Source organism: Doryrhamphus excisus, linkage group LG11 (genome assembly GCF_037039965.1).
Source record: "Doryrhamphus excisus strain RoL-2023G ecotype Guam linkage group LG11, RoL_Dexc_Guam_v1.1, whole genome shotgun sequence".
NCBI classification, from domain to species: Eukaryota; Metazoa; Chordata; class Actinopteri; order Syngnathiformes; family Syngnathidae; genus Doryrhamphus; species Doryrhamphus excisus.
Genome location: NC_136367.1, coordinates 22089073 through 22105032, shown reverse-complemented (window position 1 = coordinate 22105032; position 15960 = coordinate 22089073). Strand labels below are relative to the sequence as shown.

The 15960-nt window shown below is 43.8% G+C and overlaps 1 protein-coding gene across 2 annotated transcripts in view; it reads left to right on the top strand.

Annotated features, from left to right (window-relative positions):
- The first annotated feature begins 2172 nt into the window (after positions 1 to 2172).
- Positions 2173 to 15960, top strand: part of tafa4b (TAFA chemokine like family member 4b) — a 35500-nt gene continuing 21712 nt past the window's right edge. Inside the window, exons 1-3 of one of the 2 annotated variants that reach the window (XM_058075126.2) lie at positions 2173 to 2318; positions 2451 to 2574; positions 15698 to 15836. The gene's annotated coding sequence lies outside the window, so the exon portion shown is untranslated. Of the gene's footprint in view, positions 2575 to 15697; positions 15837 to 15960 lie in introns of both variants that reach the window. The other variant, XM_078794635.1, reaches the window with a different exon arrangement.

Genomic DNA, 15960 nt, shown 5'->3' with positions numbered 1-15960 from the left:
CTTGTCAATGCTATGACTTCAGATGTGACTTGAACTGTATTGTTCTGGCTTGGACATACACATCTTTACCCGAGACTTGATTTGAGTTTTGGGATTATAGACTTGAGACTTGTAATACATTGCATTTCTCACGTTTCTGGTATTCACCAAATAAACCAATGGAAACAGATTGACTTAGGTTTTAAAAATAAAAAATGTAGAATTTTGAATAAAGTTAAAAAACACAGTTTTTTGTCTGTGTTGGCCATGTTGGCATCACATATTTAATTCATCCACATTAAATCAATCGACCTTGAAGTGGAAAAGGCTGAACTTTCCCTCCTGACAGTTTTTGCTGATGCCGGTTTCATTATTTTAGGGGGTTCGGCGTTAAGGAAGGAAAGGAGTTCTTGCAAAAGGGCACTAGTTCACTTTTTATTGTCACCATAATAAATCTGGATGACCTCAAAAAACTGCCTCATTTAGCAGTAATGAATATTAGCCACACGGGGGCAGTACAACCCCACACATGAACCCAAACTCTGGTCATTGACAAGCCTCTCCATGCATGGATACTATTTATGTCCCAGCTCGGGTTACTGCCAGTGACCTCCTGAAGAATGAAGAATCACTATTCAGGTTGGGAATCAGAAGCAGGGGAACTCTCATTAACCTTGGTTGGCAGCTTAAAATCAATAACTAGGTATCTTAGCTCACATATATGCCCAATCAATGTATTCAATCTCTACTCATGTACACAAAAAAACACCTTTTCTCCCCCAAAGTGTTAGGCAAGCTTTGTTTGGATGCTGTCTATTGTGCAACATTTGAGATAAATGATTAAATCGAACTGAGATCAGGAAATTGCATTCCCATCGATTGTACATGTCAATGTTGGGGTCTTCAGAATGTGCTCTTACTTAACACATCTTATATATTTTTGAAAATGATAGCTTACACGCATAGTGCAAGCTTTTTGAGGATAAAACCGAGCACTATAGATTACATTTCACCGTAGCTGTTGTTGAGTAAAGTGGTAACATAACGTGGTTTCTTGGTCCTTCTTATAGGAAATAATGATAAGTGCTATGGTCTCTGGCTTCCATTATCTGGCCCACTTTCAAGTGATGCAGCGTCATACCACTTTTTTCCCTGTGCATTGTCAAAGTTTACCGTTGTCATTCTTTTGTCTCTGTCTCAGATGTGACTATTTGTTTGACATGAAGCACAGAAAAAGTGAAAAGAACAGTGACAGGACAATGTGTCGCTATCCTTGGTGTTGCAGCACCATTTATTGGAGTGCGGTACTGTAGCACCTCTCCTGCAGACCTAATAGAACCACACTGCATGTGTGTTCAATCTGAGCTTAATTTTAATGTGCACACACGGGTCAAAGTGTATGCATGAGGTCACCATATAAGGTTGCACTCATTACTGTCGCCTTAATTCTTGGTGCTCAAGTCTGCTTAACGTTGCAATCCACTGACAAATATCCATTGTGTTTTTTTCGCGCTTAGGACACAGAACAAGGCTATTCCGTCAATAAAAATAAATGTATGAGATTGGATACTCATCACCTTTGGTCGTAAGCACACATCGACCTCCAATCAATCGCCATCAACACATGAGAATATACCCGAGGACGGGATAATTGTTCAGCAAGTCTCTTGGTGCTGTAATGGAGAGGCGAGCATCATTAAATCCTGTGTAAGGGGTGTGGATGGGATGGTTTACATTTACACCATCGGCGTTCACATTCCCAGTATTGATGTCAATGCACCATGTGCATGGAACATGATCCAAAATGTGGAAGGAAGTGAGGAGGGGAATGCTGTATGGTAGTCAAGATGCGTAGTATGGAAAAGTATTTCCATAGTATGGAAAAGGTTTGGACACTTTTGACATTCTATAACTTCAGTAGCAATGTGAAGTGCATCTTAAAAATGACACTAGATCATCCAGTTTGCATATTAACTCCTTTGGTACAAGGTGTTAAGCAATCCAGGGGTCCATTTTGGACTTTCATAGTACTGGACCGCATATAGTTTCGGCTCCTTGCAAACTCCATGACATCAGCGTACAAAAAGCGGGTGTGTGGATGGGAGCGTGTGTGTCTTGGGGGGGGGGGGGGGGGGGTTACTGCTGAACTGGGCGGGCACTGTTGCACGTGTTCTGAATGGAGAAAGACGGAGCTCGCGTCTCACTTCTCAGGACCAATCGATCCCTGCACGGCCGGGTGGAGCGGCGACGGGGAGCGCAACTATCACAACTGCGCCACTGAACCGACATCACTCTTCTCGGCGGCTCTCCCCCTGGCTGTCACAAAGGGAGTCAAACTTGTGTGAAGAGTTCGCCTAAAAATATTATGCTCTGTTAGCTGGAATTACGCACCTAATTTTCGTGAGATGGGACTTTGCGAGTTGATAGCTCTTTGGAACTCACACTTGGCTCTTGATTTCGTGATCTTTTAGGAACTGGACCAAAGAGGCGGATTGTGAGGAAAATACATTGCAGCTCCAAGCAGACTGAAAAAGGCGCATTCTTCTGGATAATCTCCACAAACAAGCAGCCATGACATCTACTTTATAAATTTGGGTGAGTTGGTTAATTACTACTGAAATGCGACGCTTTTTGAATTCAATTTTAAATGTCTTTTTGAAAGCGTGGCTTTGACCACTTGATCGATTAACTTCTGATTTGAACGATATATTTGTAGTTGTGAATTAATATTACAACAAAAACCAAATTCTCGGGAAAACCTCGCCTGATCCACGACCATCTCCGTGCGTAAAAGCGCACCAGTGGCATCGATCGAGCGGAGCGTGTGTAGCCGTTTTTGTAGACAAGACCGAGTCCAGATTGATGCAGCGTGTGACTGCCACTGGCCTAAATAAACGATCGCTAGGAACTATCGAATGAGCAGGGTCTGGGTGAGCTGCTGAGGATGGCATGATGATGATGAGGTGGCTGAGAGCCGAATGAGAGGCTGCTGGAATGAAGGCGTGTTGCAGAATGCAACGGTCACATTCTATTGGGCGAAAATGCGCACACACACACTCTCGCTATCTTTCCCAATGCATGTTAACGTGCACAGTAATCATTCTTTAATTGTTAGCCTTCTTTCTCTCCACGCTCTTCTATCTCTGCTTTCCTGCTGCTTGCAATTTGTACTGTATTGAGAGCATGTAATTATTCCCCCCCCCCCATTGTCTTCAACTACTCCACACAGAGCAGTGTCATTAGTGGGGGAGAGGGAGGAGGTGTAGGAGAGGATGGAGAGGATCGGTCTAGGGACCTAATTCTCATTGACAGTCACATTAACACGGGAGCAGCACTCTTAATCCTGGGGAGATTACTCTCTCCAACCCAGTCTACCTCACACACACACACACACTCACACACACACTCACTCACTCACTCACTCACTCACTCACTCACTCACTCACTCACACACACACACACACACACGCACGCACACACACACACAGACACACACACACACACCTGCACGAGGGTCTTTTATATGTGCAGCTTTTCTGGCTCCTTTTCTACTTTTTCTCAGGCACAAACACTCTTGGCAATCACGTTTTGCCCCATGGCTTAATTGTATTCTCATCCGTACCTCTCCTCGATGGTCAAATCACAGCAATGGGACAGGCACCGTCCTCAAAGGGCCTTTGGACACGACATGTCTCACCAGCCTCCTTATCGACTTACCCAAGTGAGGGCTGTTCAGGATGACTGCCTGGGAGTGAGTGGGAATGTATTGTGTTCATTTGTGCTTGTGCATGAGGACACAGCTAAGCGCAGCAAGGCGGCAGCAGCAGCAGGGAGGAGGAAGGGCATGGGAGGTGAGAGAAATGAGCCAGAGAGACAAAAATAATATTTGCACGAGGCATTTGTGTGGTTTTGTGACAAGCATGATCTCTGCACAATCTGCGTGTGAGACCATGATGACATGTGTTCGTAAAAGGCATCGTGGGGGATATGCCGTGGCGCGTTGACAGCAGCGCGACAGATTGGAGATAACCTCTGCTCACACACTGGCTGTGATGACTGAGAGGAGATGGAGGGAGGAAATAAAGAGAGGGGAGACATTCGTCTATGAAAGATGGAGAGCGGGCTCCCATTTGTTAATGACAGCCTCCCAAAGCTCTTTCTTCCTCTCCAGTGTGTTGAGTCATAGTGCGTGAACAGGCATCTTTCAGCAGGAGTGGACAATAAGACCTTCGCTCATCCTCATGAAATTTTCTTCAGCGGAACATCATTCAAGTCCCCTGGCACGCAGATGAGGAGATGCATGGCTCTAATACAGAAACACACGATATGAAATCAATGTGTGCTTTGGTGCGGCATATATAGGTTTTCCTGCTGATCCACGAAACCACACTTAGACAGAGGTTATGACACTGGGGGGAGAAAACGACCAAAGTTCAGATCTGGCTGACAGGCAATGATGACCGCATGTTTTGATAACAGGATCGACTTGTGTAGCAGAAATGAGTGGAATGTATTGTGAGTTCTTGGTGTGGAATTATTAATAATAATAATTTTTCACTTCTTCTTGTACTGTAGTTCAAATCCCATTGTATATTTTCAAAGTAGTCTCTGAGTGGCTGACGTAATCCACAGACAGTCCAAATGCTTGACTTGGTGTGACGACAAGGAGTCTAGCGTTTGTGTAGTCTGACATCAGCTGACAGAATCCATTTATGTAAGCACATTCATCTTTGATCAAAACGCATTTCTTCTGAAAACTAGGAACTGCTGAAGTGGAACAATGAAATATTTGGAGTTCTATTGACCTTTTTCTGGAAAGTCAAAGTAGATTCTCCTAATATATGATTCCTTTTTCCCATTTTATCCACTTAACAGAAGTGTTGCCTCACTTGGTAAAAACTGCAGATTTTCATCCAGAAGAACATTTGTGAGGACACTCATGTCTGATGACAGGACGAGGATCACACTCTCTGAGATCTAGTTCATCCCAGGGGTGTTGCATGAGGTCAGGGCTATCACGTTCTTCCACATACAAGCATGGCTTTTTCATGGATCTTGCTTTGGGCACTGGGACACACTTACCTGTATCCAGCCTCCCCTAAACTAAACAATTTGTCAAAGGAGATACTTGCTTTTTGCGGAGGTTACCACACCCGAATGGTGAAAAACTCAGAGTAATTATGCCCATAACAATGTTTATTATTTCATGCACAGCTCGCTCCTCCAACTCCAAACCCTCCTACTAGCGTGGTGTTGACGTTCTCCTCTGATTTTGGATCATCAACATTTGCCAAAAAAGTTATTAGACGAGTACCCTTTCCGTCTGTCTTCAATTGTCATTTTTCATTCACAACAAAATCCAGGTTTAAGCACTAAATATGCCTCACATTTTAAAGTATAAAATGTATAGTTACTCAACATTAATGAATGGAAATGTCTGATGATTGATGATGACCAGATGAAGTCAGAGCCACGGTGTAGCCTTTAGCCTGGTCATTTGAATCTCCCAGCACACAACCATGGTGCATTCAAGGACCACCGAACAATGCTTGACAAAAAAACCTGATCAGTGAATCATAAAAAACATGAACAAATTGTGGCATTTTTACCAGTGATACGTGTATATTGTAGATTTGACCTGCATTATCCCACATTTATAAAGTATTGTGGCGCTCAGGGGTCTTGCAGTAGAGAAAGGCTTTTATTTTGAGAGCAGATGAAGTAAGTTCACACACACAACAACACAGCCGTTAGACTCCACCGGATGACCGCTCGGCATAACAGTTTCAGTCGCGGTGAGACAACAAGAAACCTAAAAACATCACACAGCAATGCAGCAGATAAATAAAAACAGATTAGAAACTCTCACTGGTTGAGTAGAACAACACCGAACAACTATGTGACTGTAAGCTAAACAAAATGAAGAGCTGTTTACATCGACGGTGCCGCAAAGCACCCCTGGGAACAAGGAAGTGTTCCCAGTCGACGCTACAGTATCATCAATTTATGGTGAGTGAAACGTGTTTTCTGCAACAAAATTTCCTATTTTCAGATATTTGCACATATTTGGGCTTGTTCTGTGTTTACATGAATGTTTTCAATATTTACGCCGAGTTTTCCTAGTTTTGATCCACTTTGAGGTCTGTTTTGAGATGTTTGTATTTCCACTCTCTACCGTTATTTCCGTTTTCATTACTATAGTAGACAAACGGCAGGTCAGTAACTTAAATGGTCAATACTAATATTTTAGTATAATATAAGCCTTTTACAGTACTATACCGTGTGTGATTTTTTCCAAATAGTAGAACATAATAATGACGAACTACCATATTTATGTTCATTATGTGGCTTGTAGAGTCATGTTGCTTCACTTCATGTTACCAAATATGGGTCCTTGCCTGATAAATAATATCATAATATTTTCCCAACTTGGGGTTTGTAGCTCATGTGTAAGTGCAGACATAATCCACTTGCTAGAAGTCGAATAAACTCCTCCTTCCGTGCCTCAAGGTGATTTCCTCAACAGCTCCAACTCACTTTGACCATGACAAATCTCCCTAAGTGATAGTAATGATTGTAATTGAACAGGCAGCGTCTCTTCCCACAGCGCTCTATCTATCACCTTGCTCGCATCTGCTGCCTGTGTAGGTATTAGCGTGTACGTCAGCCTGGGTGACGCTGCGTTCCCGCTCGCTCCCCTTTGGCAGCCACCAGATGTGGTCGTAACTGTGGGCGACAGTGCAAGGATGTGGCATTATGAAAAGCTCCCATCATGCACTGCGGGACGGGTCCACAGTGAAGCCGGTGTTAGGAAGTGAAGTAGCGGCTGAGCCTGGGGCGTCCATCACAGCCACCTTCTAACAACGTGAGCGGGGAGGAGAGTTTAACTGTGGGAGATGCAGAGCATGAAAGGTGGGTGGAGGGTGGAAAGGGAAGAGACGACAGGAAAGGAGCCTCGAGGAGAGAGCTGCATTGGATGATGTGTGAGAGAAATCTTCAACTGAGAGGGATATGGGTAGTCGGCACTGAGGGGGGAACCTGTCAAGGGAGTGAGTTTATGTATGAAAGTGTGTGTCTGTGTGCACTAGGCGTGTGTGTGTGTGTGCTGGAGGTGATGACTTTGTAATGAAAACAGCAGGCAGCCGGTGATCGAGGGTCCCTCTTGGTGGCTGACTGATGTCAGTCACCAGCGTGCAGCGGCCTCCCTTGGGGATAGCTGCTTGGTGCCGTGTGTGTTTCTGACTTATTTCACATTCATCCAGACAGCTGATTTAGCACTTTCCCACAAATCCCAACTACAATTAAATAGCTTTCAGTAATAGCTGATGCACAGTGTGTGAGTAATATCGTCTATGTGTGGGATTGAGAGGGGGTTAGAGGCCCCGATTGTCTTGCGAGAACAGAGTGAACAAGGTGTCATGCTCGGCAGACCCACAGACAAATTAATTCACTTATTGACACTGCTGACACGTCTCAGTGACTTTGTAAAATGAACAATTGATCAGGCTTCCTCTCTCTCTCTTCTGTGTGTCAGTGGTCGTGTCTTTATCTGTTTCTGCCTCACACTCTATTATTCTGACCTCTCTCTTTTTTCTCTGACATTCCACCAAACCGGCCACTGACTCCCAACTCCCTGCCTTGTTCCTGCCGTTCTCTGCCTCTTTCCTCCTACTCTGTCAAGCGCTCCTTTTCCTTTGACTAGCTAGTTGACAGCCGTGACAGGTGCGGTATTCAATATGATTATGTGCAAGTTCATCATGAGCAACAGAGGGGACTGGTAACATCAACTTGTGGTTCGTCTCTATTTGTGCACAGGTGTACTGTACATAGGTAGGTACGTATAGAGATTGCAAAAAGATTTGTGTCTGCGTGGGAGACACGACGATCACAACGGTGACGGTACAACTTCGCTCGCCACCGCCGGCCTGTAGAGGAAAGGCTTTCATAGGAATGGAGAGATGAATGTTTCTGTCAAGGATGTTTCCTTACAATGAATGATAATTTGCACCCACAGTACAACAAACGGCGTCCTGATTCTATATTAGTCTCTGTAAGTTTTTTGGAATGATTTTTCAAGTGCACATGCACAAAACGAGGCAAACAACCATATGCAGATACAGGCGTAGGAGTGACAACAGGTTTGTGTGGACCAGGTGTTGGCAACCCTGCGGCTTTTCACCCTCCTTCCTGTGGCGCCTTTCACAGTATTCAGTTAGTTTTTGAAAAGGCAATGAATGCATTGTAGCTGAGTTCTGACTGCTGATTGGATGAGCATGAGAAGGGGAGGGCTAGCCGGTGTTTGCCTGCCAGCGTTCGTTGAGACATGATAGAGACATCTAAGCTAACCAAAAATATGAAAAGAAACATTGCAGTCCCGTGATTCCTTTGTCTTCTCTGCCAATGATGCCGCCTTACCCGTATGGCGAGAAAATGAGCAAACAACAAAAAACATTCCAAAATTTTCAAAACAAGCGTGCAACATTTTCTGAAAAGTAGCAATTTATTTCAAAGTGGACCTACAGTGCTCATCCTCGCAGTACATCCATGAGGTTGCATCCGTTATACATGCACAATGCACTTCTGAAACTTTTAAAAGTGTATAAGCTGTTTTGCCTTGCAGATCTAGACTACTTTTCGTGAGTGGAAAAGGGGGGCACAATGGCTGTTTTGATAGTAAAAGTTGCCAACCCCTGGTCTACTCTGACTCTATTCCTCTCTCCCCGGAAGTAGATGGGAATCATCCAGGGAACCAGAGAATCATCCACAAGCCATTTAGATGTGCCTCGGGTGTGTTATTTGGGTTGGTGTGTGTACAATACATATCACCAATTGAGTATTTCTTCAGGCTCGCATCGACAGCGTTTATTTAATCTTCTGCCTTCCACTGCACTCACATCGGCAAATGTCTGATTCATATCTGATTTTTATCCACACACCATGAGGCATACTTCCATACATTCTCCACTGCTTACAATGCACATTCTAACTCAACCACATAGATGGTTGGATAGATGGAAATTTTTTCACTATCACACTGAATGAATAAAAATAAAATCAGCATAACTTTCCCAGAAAACTCCCACATTCTGCCCTTCTTTCCTGTTGCCCTCCCATTTTAACAGTTTCTCGTATTTTTCACTGATTATAACTTTGAAAAAAGATCATCTCTGGTACTGCCGTAGAGCACAACGTCCAGTCGGCATGACATATCCTGTAGCCTGTAAAATCTGGACTTTAAAATAAAAGCACACCAGTAAAGTGACATGGATACACCACAGTAGGCAGTCGGGCCTTTACATCAGTTTGTCTGATGGAAAGTCTGTGTTCTCTTGTTTTCCCTCATATTCCGGACTCTGTCCCTTATTTTCGTTGCAAATATTAAAGGGCATGATCTTTCAATCTGCTTTTTATCACACTCATATCTCACTGACAGAATCACCAAAATATAAGAAGCAATTCTCACACAGGATTGGCGTGTGTGTGTGTGTACTAAATAAAAATTGTAGCAGGATTTCCAACAGCAAGTGGCAGGCAGCACGACTAAAAGATTAACAACGGTGCCAAGGCATCAGTTGTGCAGCTACCGCTTGCCTCAATGTTGAGGAAAGAAACTCCCTTGTAAACTGTGCGGTACGTGGGCGTGTGCGGTCATCTAATAGTGTCTCCTTTGCTTTCTACCTTTCGATCCATCATGTATTGCAGAGGAACACTGACATTTAAAGGCCCTTTATTGCTTTATTAGAGCGTGCAGGATTTACGGCTCAGACCTGCACTCTGTCTGTCAGAGGAGCTTGTTCTGATCTATGTCGGCCAACGCCGGCTGTCTGAGCTTTAATCGACCAACGTGTAAAAGGGAAACCAGGGACTTGGCCAGTGGTTGCACTCGTGGTGTAAGCGAGCCAGTGTTTATTAGCCATTTAGTGTCCGTACTTTTTTCCTTCCATAAAACAAACCTACGTCTGTGTTCCCCCTCCCCCCACCCACTCCGCAGAGCGGAGAGGTTATTAAAAGACTTTAATGAGACGAGTCAGCCAGTTAGAGCGGGTGTGAACGTGACAAGCACATCGGCAAACAACCACACAATGAACCTTACAGTCGGTATGTGATATATTGTTATGAAAACATACAACCCGCAATAGGACAATGTGTCCGTGAAATTGGGTGTTGAAGAGAACGGGCCTTTAATAGAATAGCTCATTCAAGGAAAAGTTAAATCCCAAAACTGCACATTTTAAAAGGTACAGTTTGACCACAGGAACTAAGCTTGTTGTGGGAACAAAATACACAAACTGCCACAAGTGTGGCGTGGACAAGTGTCCAGCGATATAAAGAAGGAATTAAACATTGCAAGCGCTTAGCCTGTTGTGACCCCACTTTGTTTTCAGTGTGTATACCCATTTTTCTCAGTTTCCCTATTTTAATGTTCTGTACGCCTCGCATGTACCACCGTACGACCACATTTAATGGTTGCGCTGTGGTGTATGCGTCTTTGATACAACAGACTGGATATATTAAGTCACATGTACCATGCAGTGTAAATCCAATAAAATATGCAATTGCATTTCTTTGGATGTTAACAGTTCCCTATCCAAGTGACAACTTGTAACGAGGATGTTCAGTGCAGGCTGCTCAGTTGAGCTGTATTGCACCCCAGCGCCTAGCCCAAACTCCAGAATATATATATAATAAGACAACATTCAAAAACTCACAAATCTGGTCTTCTCCCCACTTGGCCATTTCACTAGACTTAGTAATTGCTTGTTGGTGTATTGAAGGAATCTGTATAAGTGTGCATACAAACAGGCACGTCACCATTATGGGTTCCTCACGTGGCCAGACTAAAAATATACTCATTTATACCTTAAATTTCATGGGTCACGGGCGGGCTGGAGCAAATCCCAGCTGACTGGGCAACAACAAAAATGTTTATTAACAAAAAGAGTTCACACACAGGGCAAAAGTACAAATGAACAGAACAGAGCAAAAATAACACCAGCCAGAACACGGTAACAAAAATACACTGCAGCTAAAGGCATACAGGCACAGCTGACAAAAGGTCAGCGGGCAAAAATAAAGTGACAACAGAAAACACTGGCAAAAACCAACACGGGCAAGTACTCCCAACCATATACTTTGAAGCCAGAAAGCAGAGGGACAATGGGAGCGTGCACGTGGCGGGAGCGTGCACGTGGCGGGAGCGTGCACGTGGCAAGCGACAAGCAGCAGACAAAACTGTGGAAGCTTGAGGCAATCTGGCGATTAGTGCAGCCGTGAGCAGAGCTCAAGTGGTAGTAGATGGATAATTGAACTCAGGTGTGTGCAGGAGTGGCCAGCTGCTGCTGATCAGGACGCTCTGCAATGAAAGAGCAGCAGGCGGCAGCAGAGCGACAACACACAGATCATCACAGTGTACTGCACGAATGCGTTTCACATAACATTCCTTTGGGATTTGTACACTTGCGGTTTCATTTTCAATATCTTTCCACCTAATAGGAGATACACTTTGTTTTACGCTGACATGCTTTTTGTTTGCTTGATTTGCAGCCAGGGCAGAAAATCAGCCAGTTGATAAACTTGTGTGACTCTTGCGTGGCTATCAGTCTCACTGAGTTATTACTTTCCACCCACTGGAGCTCAAAAGAAGCCCACAGAAAAGGCATCTTCTGCTACTAGCTGTGAGCTGTATGCTTTATTCATTACCGATTTTGGAAGAATATACTTTTCAGTGCTTTGCAAATGCATTAATTAACAAGAAAAACATCTCATTCATCTGTTTATAGACAGCATGGACTAAAATCTTATGACATTTATGCTCTAATTCATTTCCCAATTAATAAATCATGAATGCATATTCTCAATGTTTTAGAACTATATGCAGAGTTGAGATTGTCTTAAAGTCTTAAATGATATTTTCAAAATTTGTCCTTCCTGATGCAGGGGTCTCACACTCTGCGGCCCGCTGCATCAGTACCGCCCAGACTGCCCGGTACAGTCTGGGCGAGGCTGAGTGCCTCAAGTAGTCAACAAAAAAAGGGTCTCCAATATTCCCGAAAATATTTAAAACATAACCAAAAACATATTATGTATTTTAGTGTTGCTGGGAGTGTTTCCCAGCATGCCTTGCGGCACTGTGTTTCATACTGTGTTTCATTCATCACAGTAGTAGTAGTAGTCCTATAGGTGTATATGTTTACTTATGTTATATGTGATTGCACACTGTGATTGTAGTTAGTGTTGTGATTAGTGACCCCCCTGTTCATTTCACTGTGTGACATTTAATGAACCTGTTCCTATCAGCAAGCTGAAGTGCCTCCGACCACCTCTCGTTGGATGTGTGAATGCGGGCCACCGTAATACTACATTTTGATGTCAAATAGAGGGCCCCAAAATATTTAGGTAATACTGTTTTGTTTGTGATCCAGGCTGTTTTAATGGGGCAGAAAAGGTCACAGAGACTTGAGGTACAAGTGTAATTTGGGGACTTCATGTGCACGTGTAGTGGATCCTTTCATAAATGTGCAAATGTGCTCAGAGAGTGCCAGTGGAGGCTGCTGTTTGGATGCAGGACACAGAGATATGTTTGTGGGTGAGGCGGGATTGTGTCATTGCATGTCAATGAGCCCCCCGTGTCACTCCTGTGTGATGACTGCACAAAAAGACACAAATCAGCCTCGCTGTCCACGGAGACGCATGCACACACATCAAGAAGTGTGATGTTGGAGGAGGTGGATTTTAGCAGGAGTGACTCTTGTTAATCCGGACCATGTCTGTGCTCTGTTTGTTAATGTGTTTCACTCTGTGTGTGTGTGTATGTGTGTGTGTGTGTGTGTGTGTGCTGCCAACAATCAGTGTACGACGACCACCAGTGGAAAAATTGCTGCCTTTAAGTTCATTTAAAATATATACACATTTTATGTTGTTTGTTGAGCAATATTCACACTGTGTTCAACATATCTGTGATTTGTTGGTGTACCATAGCTTCTTGGTGCGGGGAATCCAGGCAATAACGCGCTCCAATAATGTCCAGACAGATGATCACGTTGGAATTAACATTGTTTATTTTGCACAAGTGAACTAAAAAAATACCCAATGTCCCAATGTCCAAGGTGGCAAATATGATGGCAGATTTATCTGAGGGGTAAAAGGGGTCAAAGTGGTGCAATGGTGTGCGTGTGAACGGTAAAAATCGTGTGACCTACCGTCACCCTAAATCACTTTTATACTCAACGCCTCCATACCGCCACCAGCGATCAACCAATTATAGCACTTACTACATTGCTCCAAAGCAAACTGAATTAAACCGAAAAGGCAGCATAAATGGCTCCTACAGTTAGTATTAAAGTCCACTATTAAAGATTGTCTTCTTTCTGAATACAATACATACAATAATCCCACATTTAGTCAAACCCCAATTTGAGTTGAAGTGAATGAGTTTTGTTGCGGGGGAATAGTTTCTGACTGGAAACGTTGTGTTAGACATTATAGAATACTCATTCATTCATTCATTTTCTACCGCTTTTTCCTCACGAGGGTCGCGGGGGTGCTGGAGCCTATCCCAGTTGTCCTCGGGCGAGAGGCGGGGTATACCCTGGACTGGTCGCCAGCCAATCCCAGGGCACATATAGACAAACAACCATTCCCACCCACATTCATACCTATGGTTAATGAAGCTAACATGTTGTAGGAATGGGGGAGGAAAGAGGAGAACATGCAAACTTGAGGGTGGAATCGGACTAGGGTCTCCTAGCTGTGGGGCCTGCTCGGCCGCCGTGCATTTGGCAAGAACAAATCCACAGGTACAGTTTGAGCACATGTAAGCTGGGAGGTGCTTGTCACTGCCGTCCTGAATGAATCAATATCACAGTCAAGATGGAGGATTATATACCCTAACTCAACAATTGGTGAGCACATTTTTACAACAATGTATCAAACCCTCCCTGGATTGAATATGCCCGTATGAATGCGTTTGGGCCCTTTTTGTCAAAATGTAACAACGGCAGCTACATTTGTTTTAATTCAGCCTCTTAACACAACTTCTGATCAGCGTTTGCTATTGGTAGGTTCTCGTGTCATTTTCCAGTTAAAAGATGCATATTCACCAAATAATAATTCATTTTAAAATGTCCACAGTCCTCTTGATGTGTTTTTGGGAGTCCACTGTCACAAAACACATCTTCCAACAGCTTAACATAGCATATGCATATGTGGCCATGACCACATCTGAGGTGGGCCATCCAAATGAGTCCCGGTAATAATTCATGTTCACCTCCACATGAGGACTAATATGCTATTTTAATGGGCATATTGGAGAACATGCAGCATGCCTAATCACTCAGGCATGCAGGCATGCAGGCATGCATCTTGCATACTTCTACAAACTGTACAGGCCGGATATGCAAGTGGTAAACAAATATACACACCGGTGCCAATCTAGCTATGCCAAAAAGGGTCCATGTCAATGAGGAAATTAACCTTTGTCTTTCTGTAATACATCCAAACCTTTGTCTTTCTGTAATGTATCCACGAGCCACGTCCTCTGCTGTGAGAGTACAAGAGGCACGCTGTGTGTACTCTGAAGAAGCCATTCATTTCCTTTGTGGAACATTTTAGCCAACACTTGATGTCATCCTGCCATTTGATATAAATGCTGCCACCTTTGCTCTCTCCCTCTCCCTCTCTTTGCCACAGCTCTCATGCCATTCACTATTCCTCCCACTCTCGCTGCGGGTGTTGCTCATCAATATTGCTGTGGAACAGTGTCACACTGTATACTCAAACAGTGCTGCTGTGTCACTTGCTTTCTCCTGATCATTTCGACATACAAATACATTCATGTTGCCTTGGGGTTGCTTGTCGCCAACACATGTGGGCTTATTTCTCTGGCAGCTTGACTCCACGTGATATAAATTGCAAAAAAAGGAATATGTATATGAAAAGGCACATAGTGGATGACTTTTTAAATTTTCCAAACAGTTTCAGATTGAAGAAATACGTATATATTAGTATGTTATAGGTGCAGATACAGTATAGATTAAAATTGCAAGACAGAGTTTATCTGTGACTCTTATCGATGTCTGTTTTTGTGTTGTCGTTATTTCTTTCCCCACTAGGGGGCAGTGGCACCCTATTGACTGCTCTACACAGACCTCAAGGTTGGTTGAAGCTCTTAAAAAGTTGCCAAGCATTTGTAGCAAGCCGAGGTAACCGTCGTGCTGAAGAATGGAGCTTTGAAAAGAAAACCTGTTGTCTTTTCTTTTGTTTGCTGAGTTAGTCCTTTGCAAAGGCAGGTGTGTTGACACATTCTTACAAGGGGGTAATTTACCCAGCTTGCATGCGTGCTGATGCTGTCACTCATTTCTGTGGCGGGAGAATATCCCTTGCTGTCTCTCAGTTTGAACTTAACTTGTGAGCGCTGTGCACAGATGCTCCAATTTTGCAGGTAAACGTGTTGAGACATTCAGGTCGTCTGGATCCACATTGCCCGTGCATGTGTTTGCGTGTGTGCAGCATGAGAGAAAAAGAGTGTCAGAGTTGTGTATTATGTCTAGAGTGGGGATCACATTGAGCCCCGGGGTAGGTGAACCTATTGTAAACAATGGATCTGACAGCATCTAGGCCTTCACATGTCTGCATTCATGCAAGGCCAGTGGAGGCTACCAAGGAACCCCAGAGCACGGTGACCTCTCTGACCCAGTGTCTTTGTACCTTCTCATTCCAGGGAGTTCTTCTGTTTGAGGGGAGGAAGAGGAAGAGGAGGTGAGCTGAGGTGTGAGTGGATGCAGTCATGGCCTGTACCTCCTGTTGTTCTTAGAGCGGCGACCCATTGGAGCAGACCCATTACAGACAGAGGGAACCAGGTAAACACTGTAAAATCACGTTAAGACATCATTACACACTTCACTCATTGATACATAATGATTCTCATTTCTTATTTAGATTTCATTTATTCATTTATTTAGACTTTACTCAACCATATTTGAT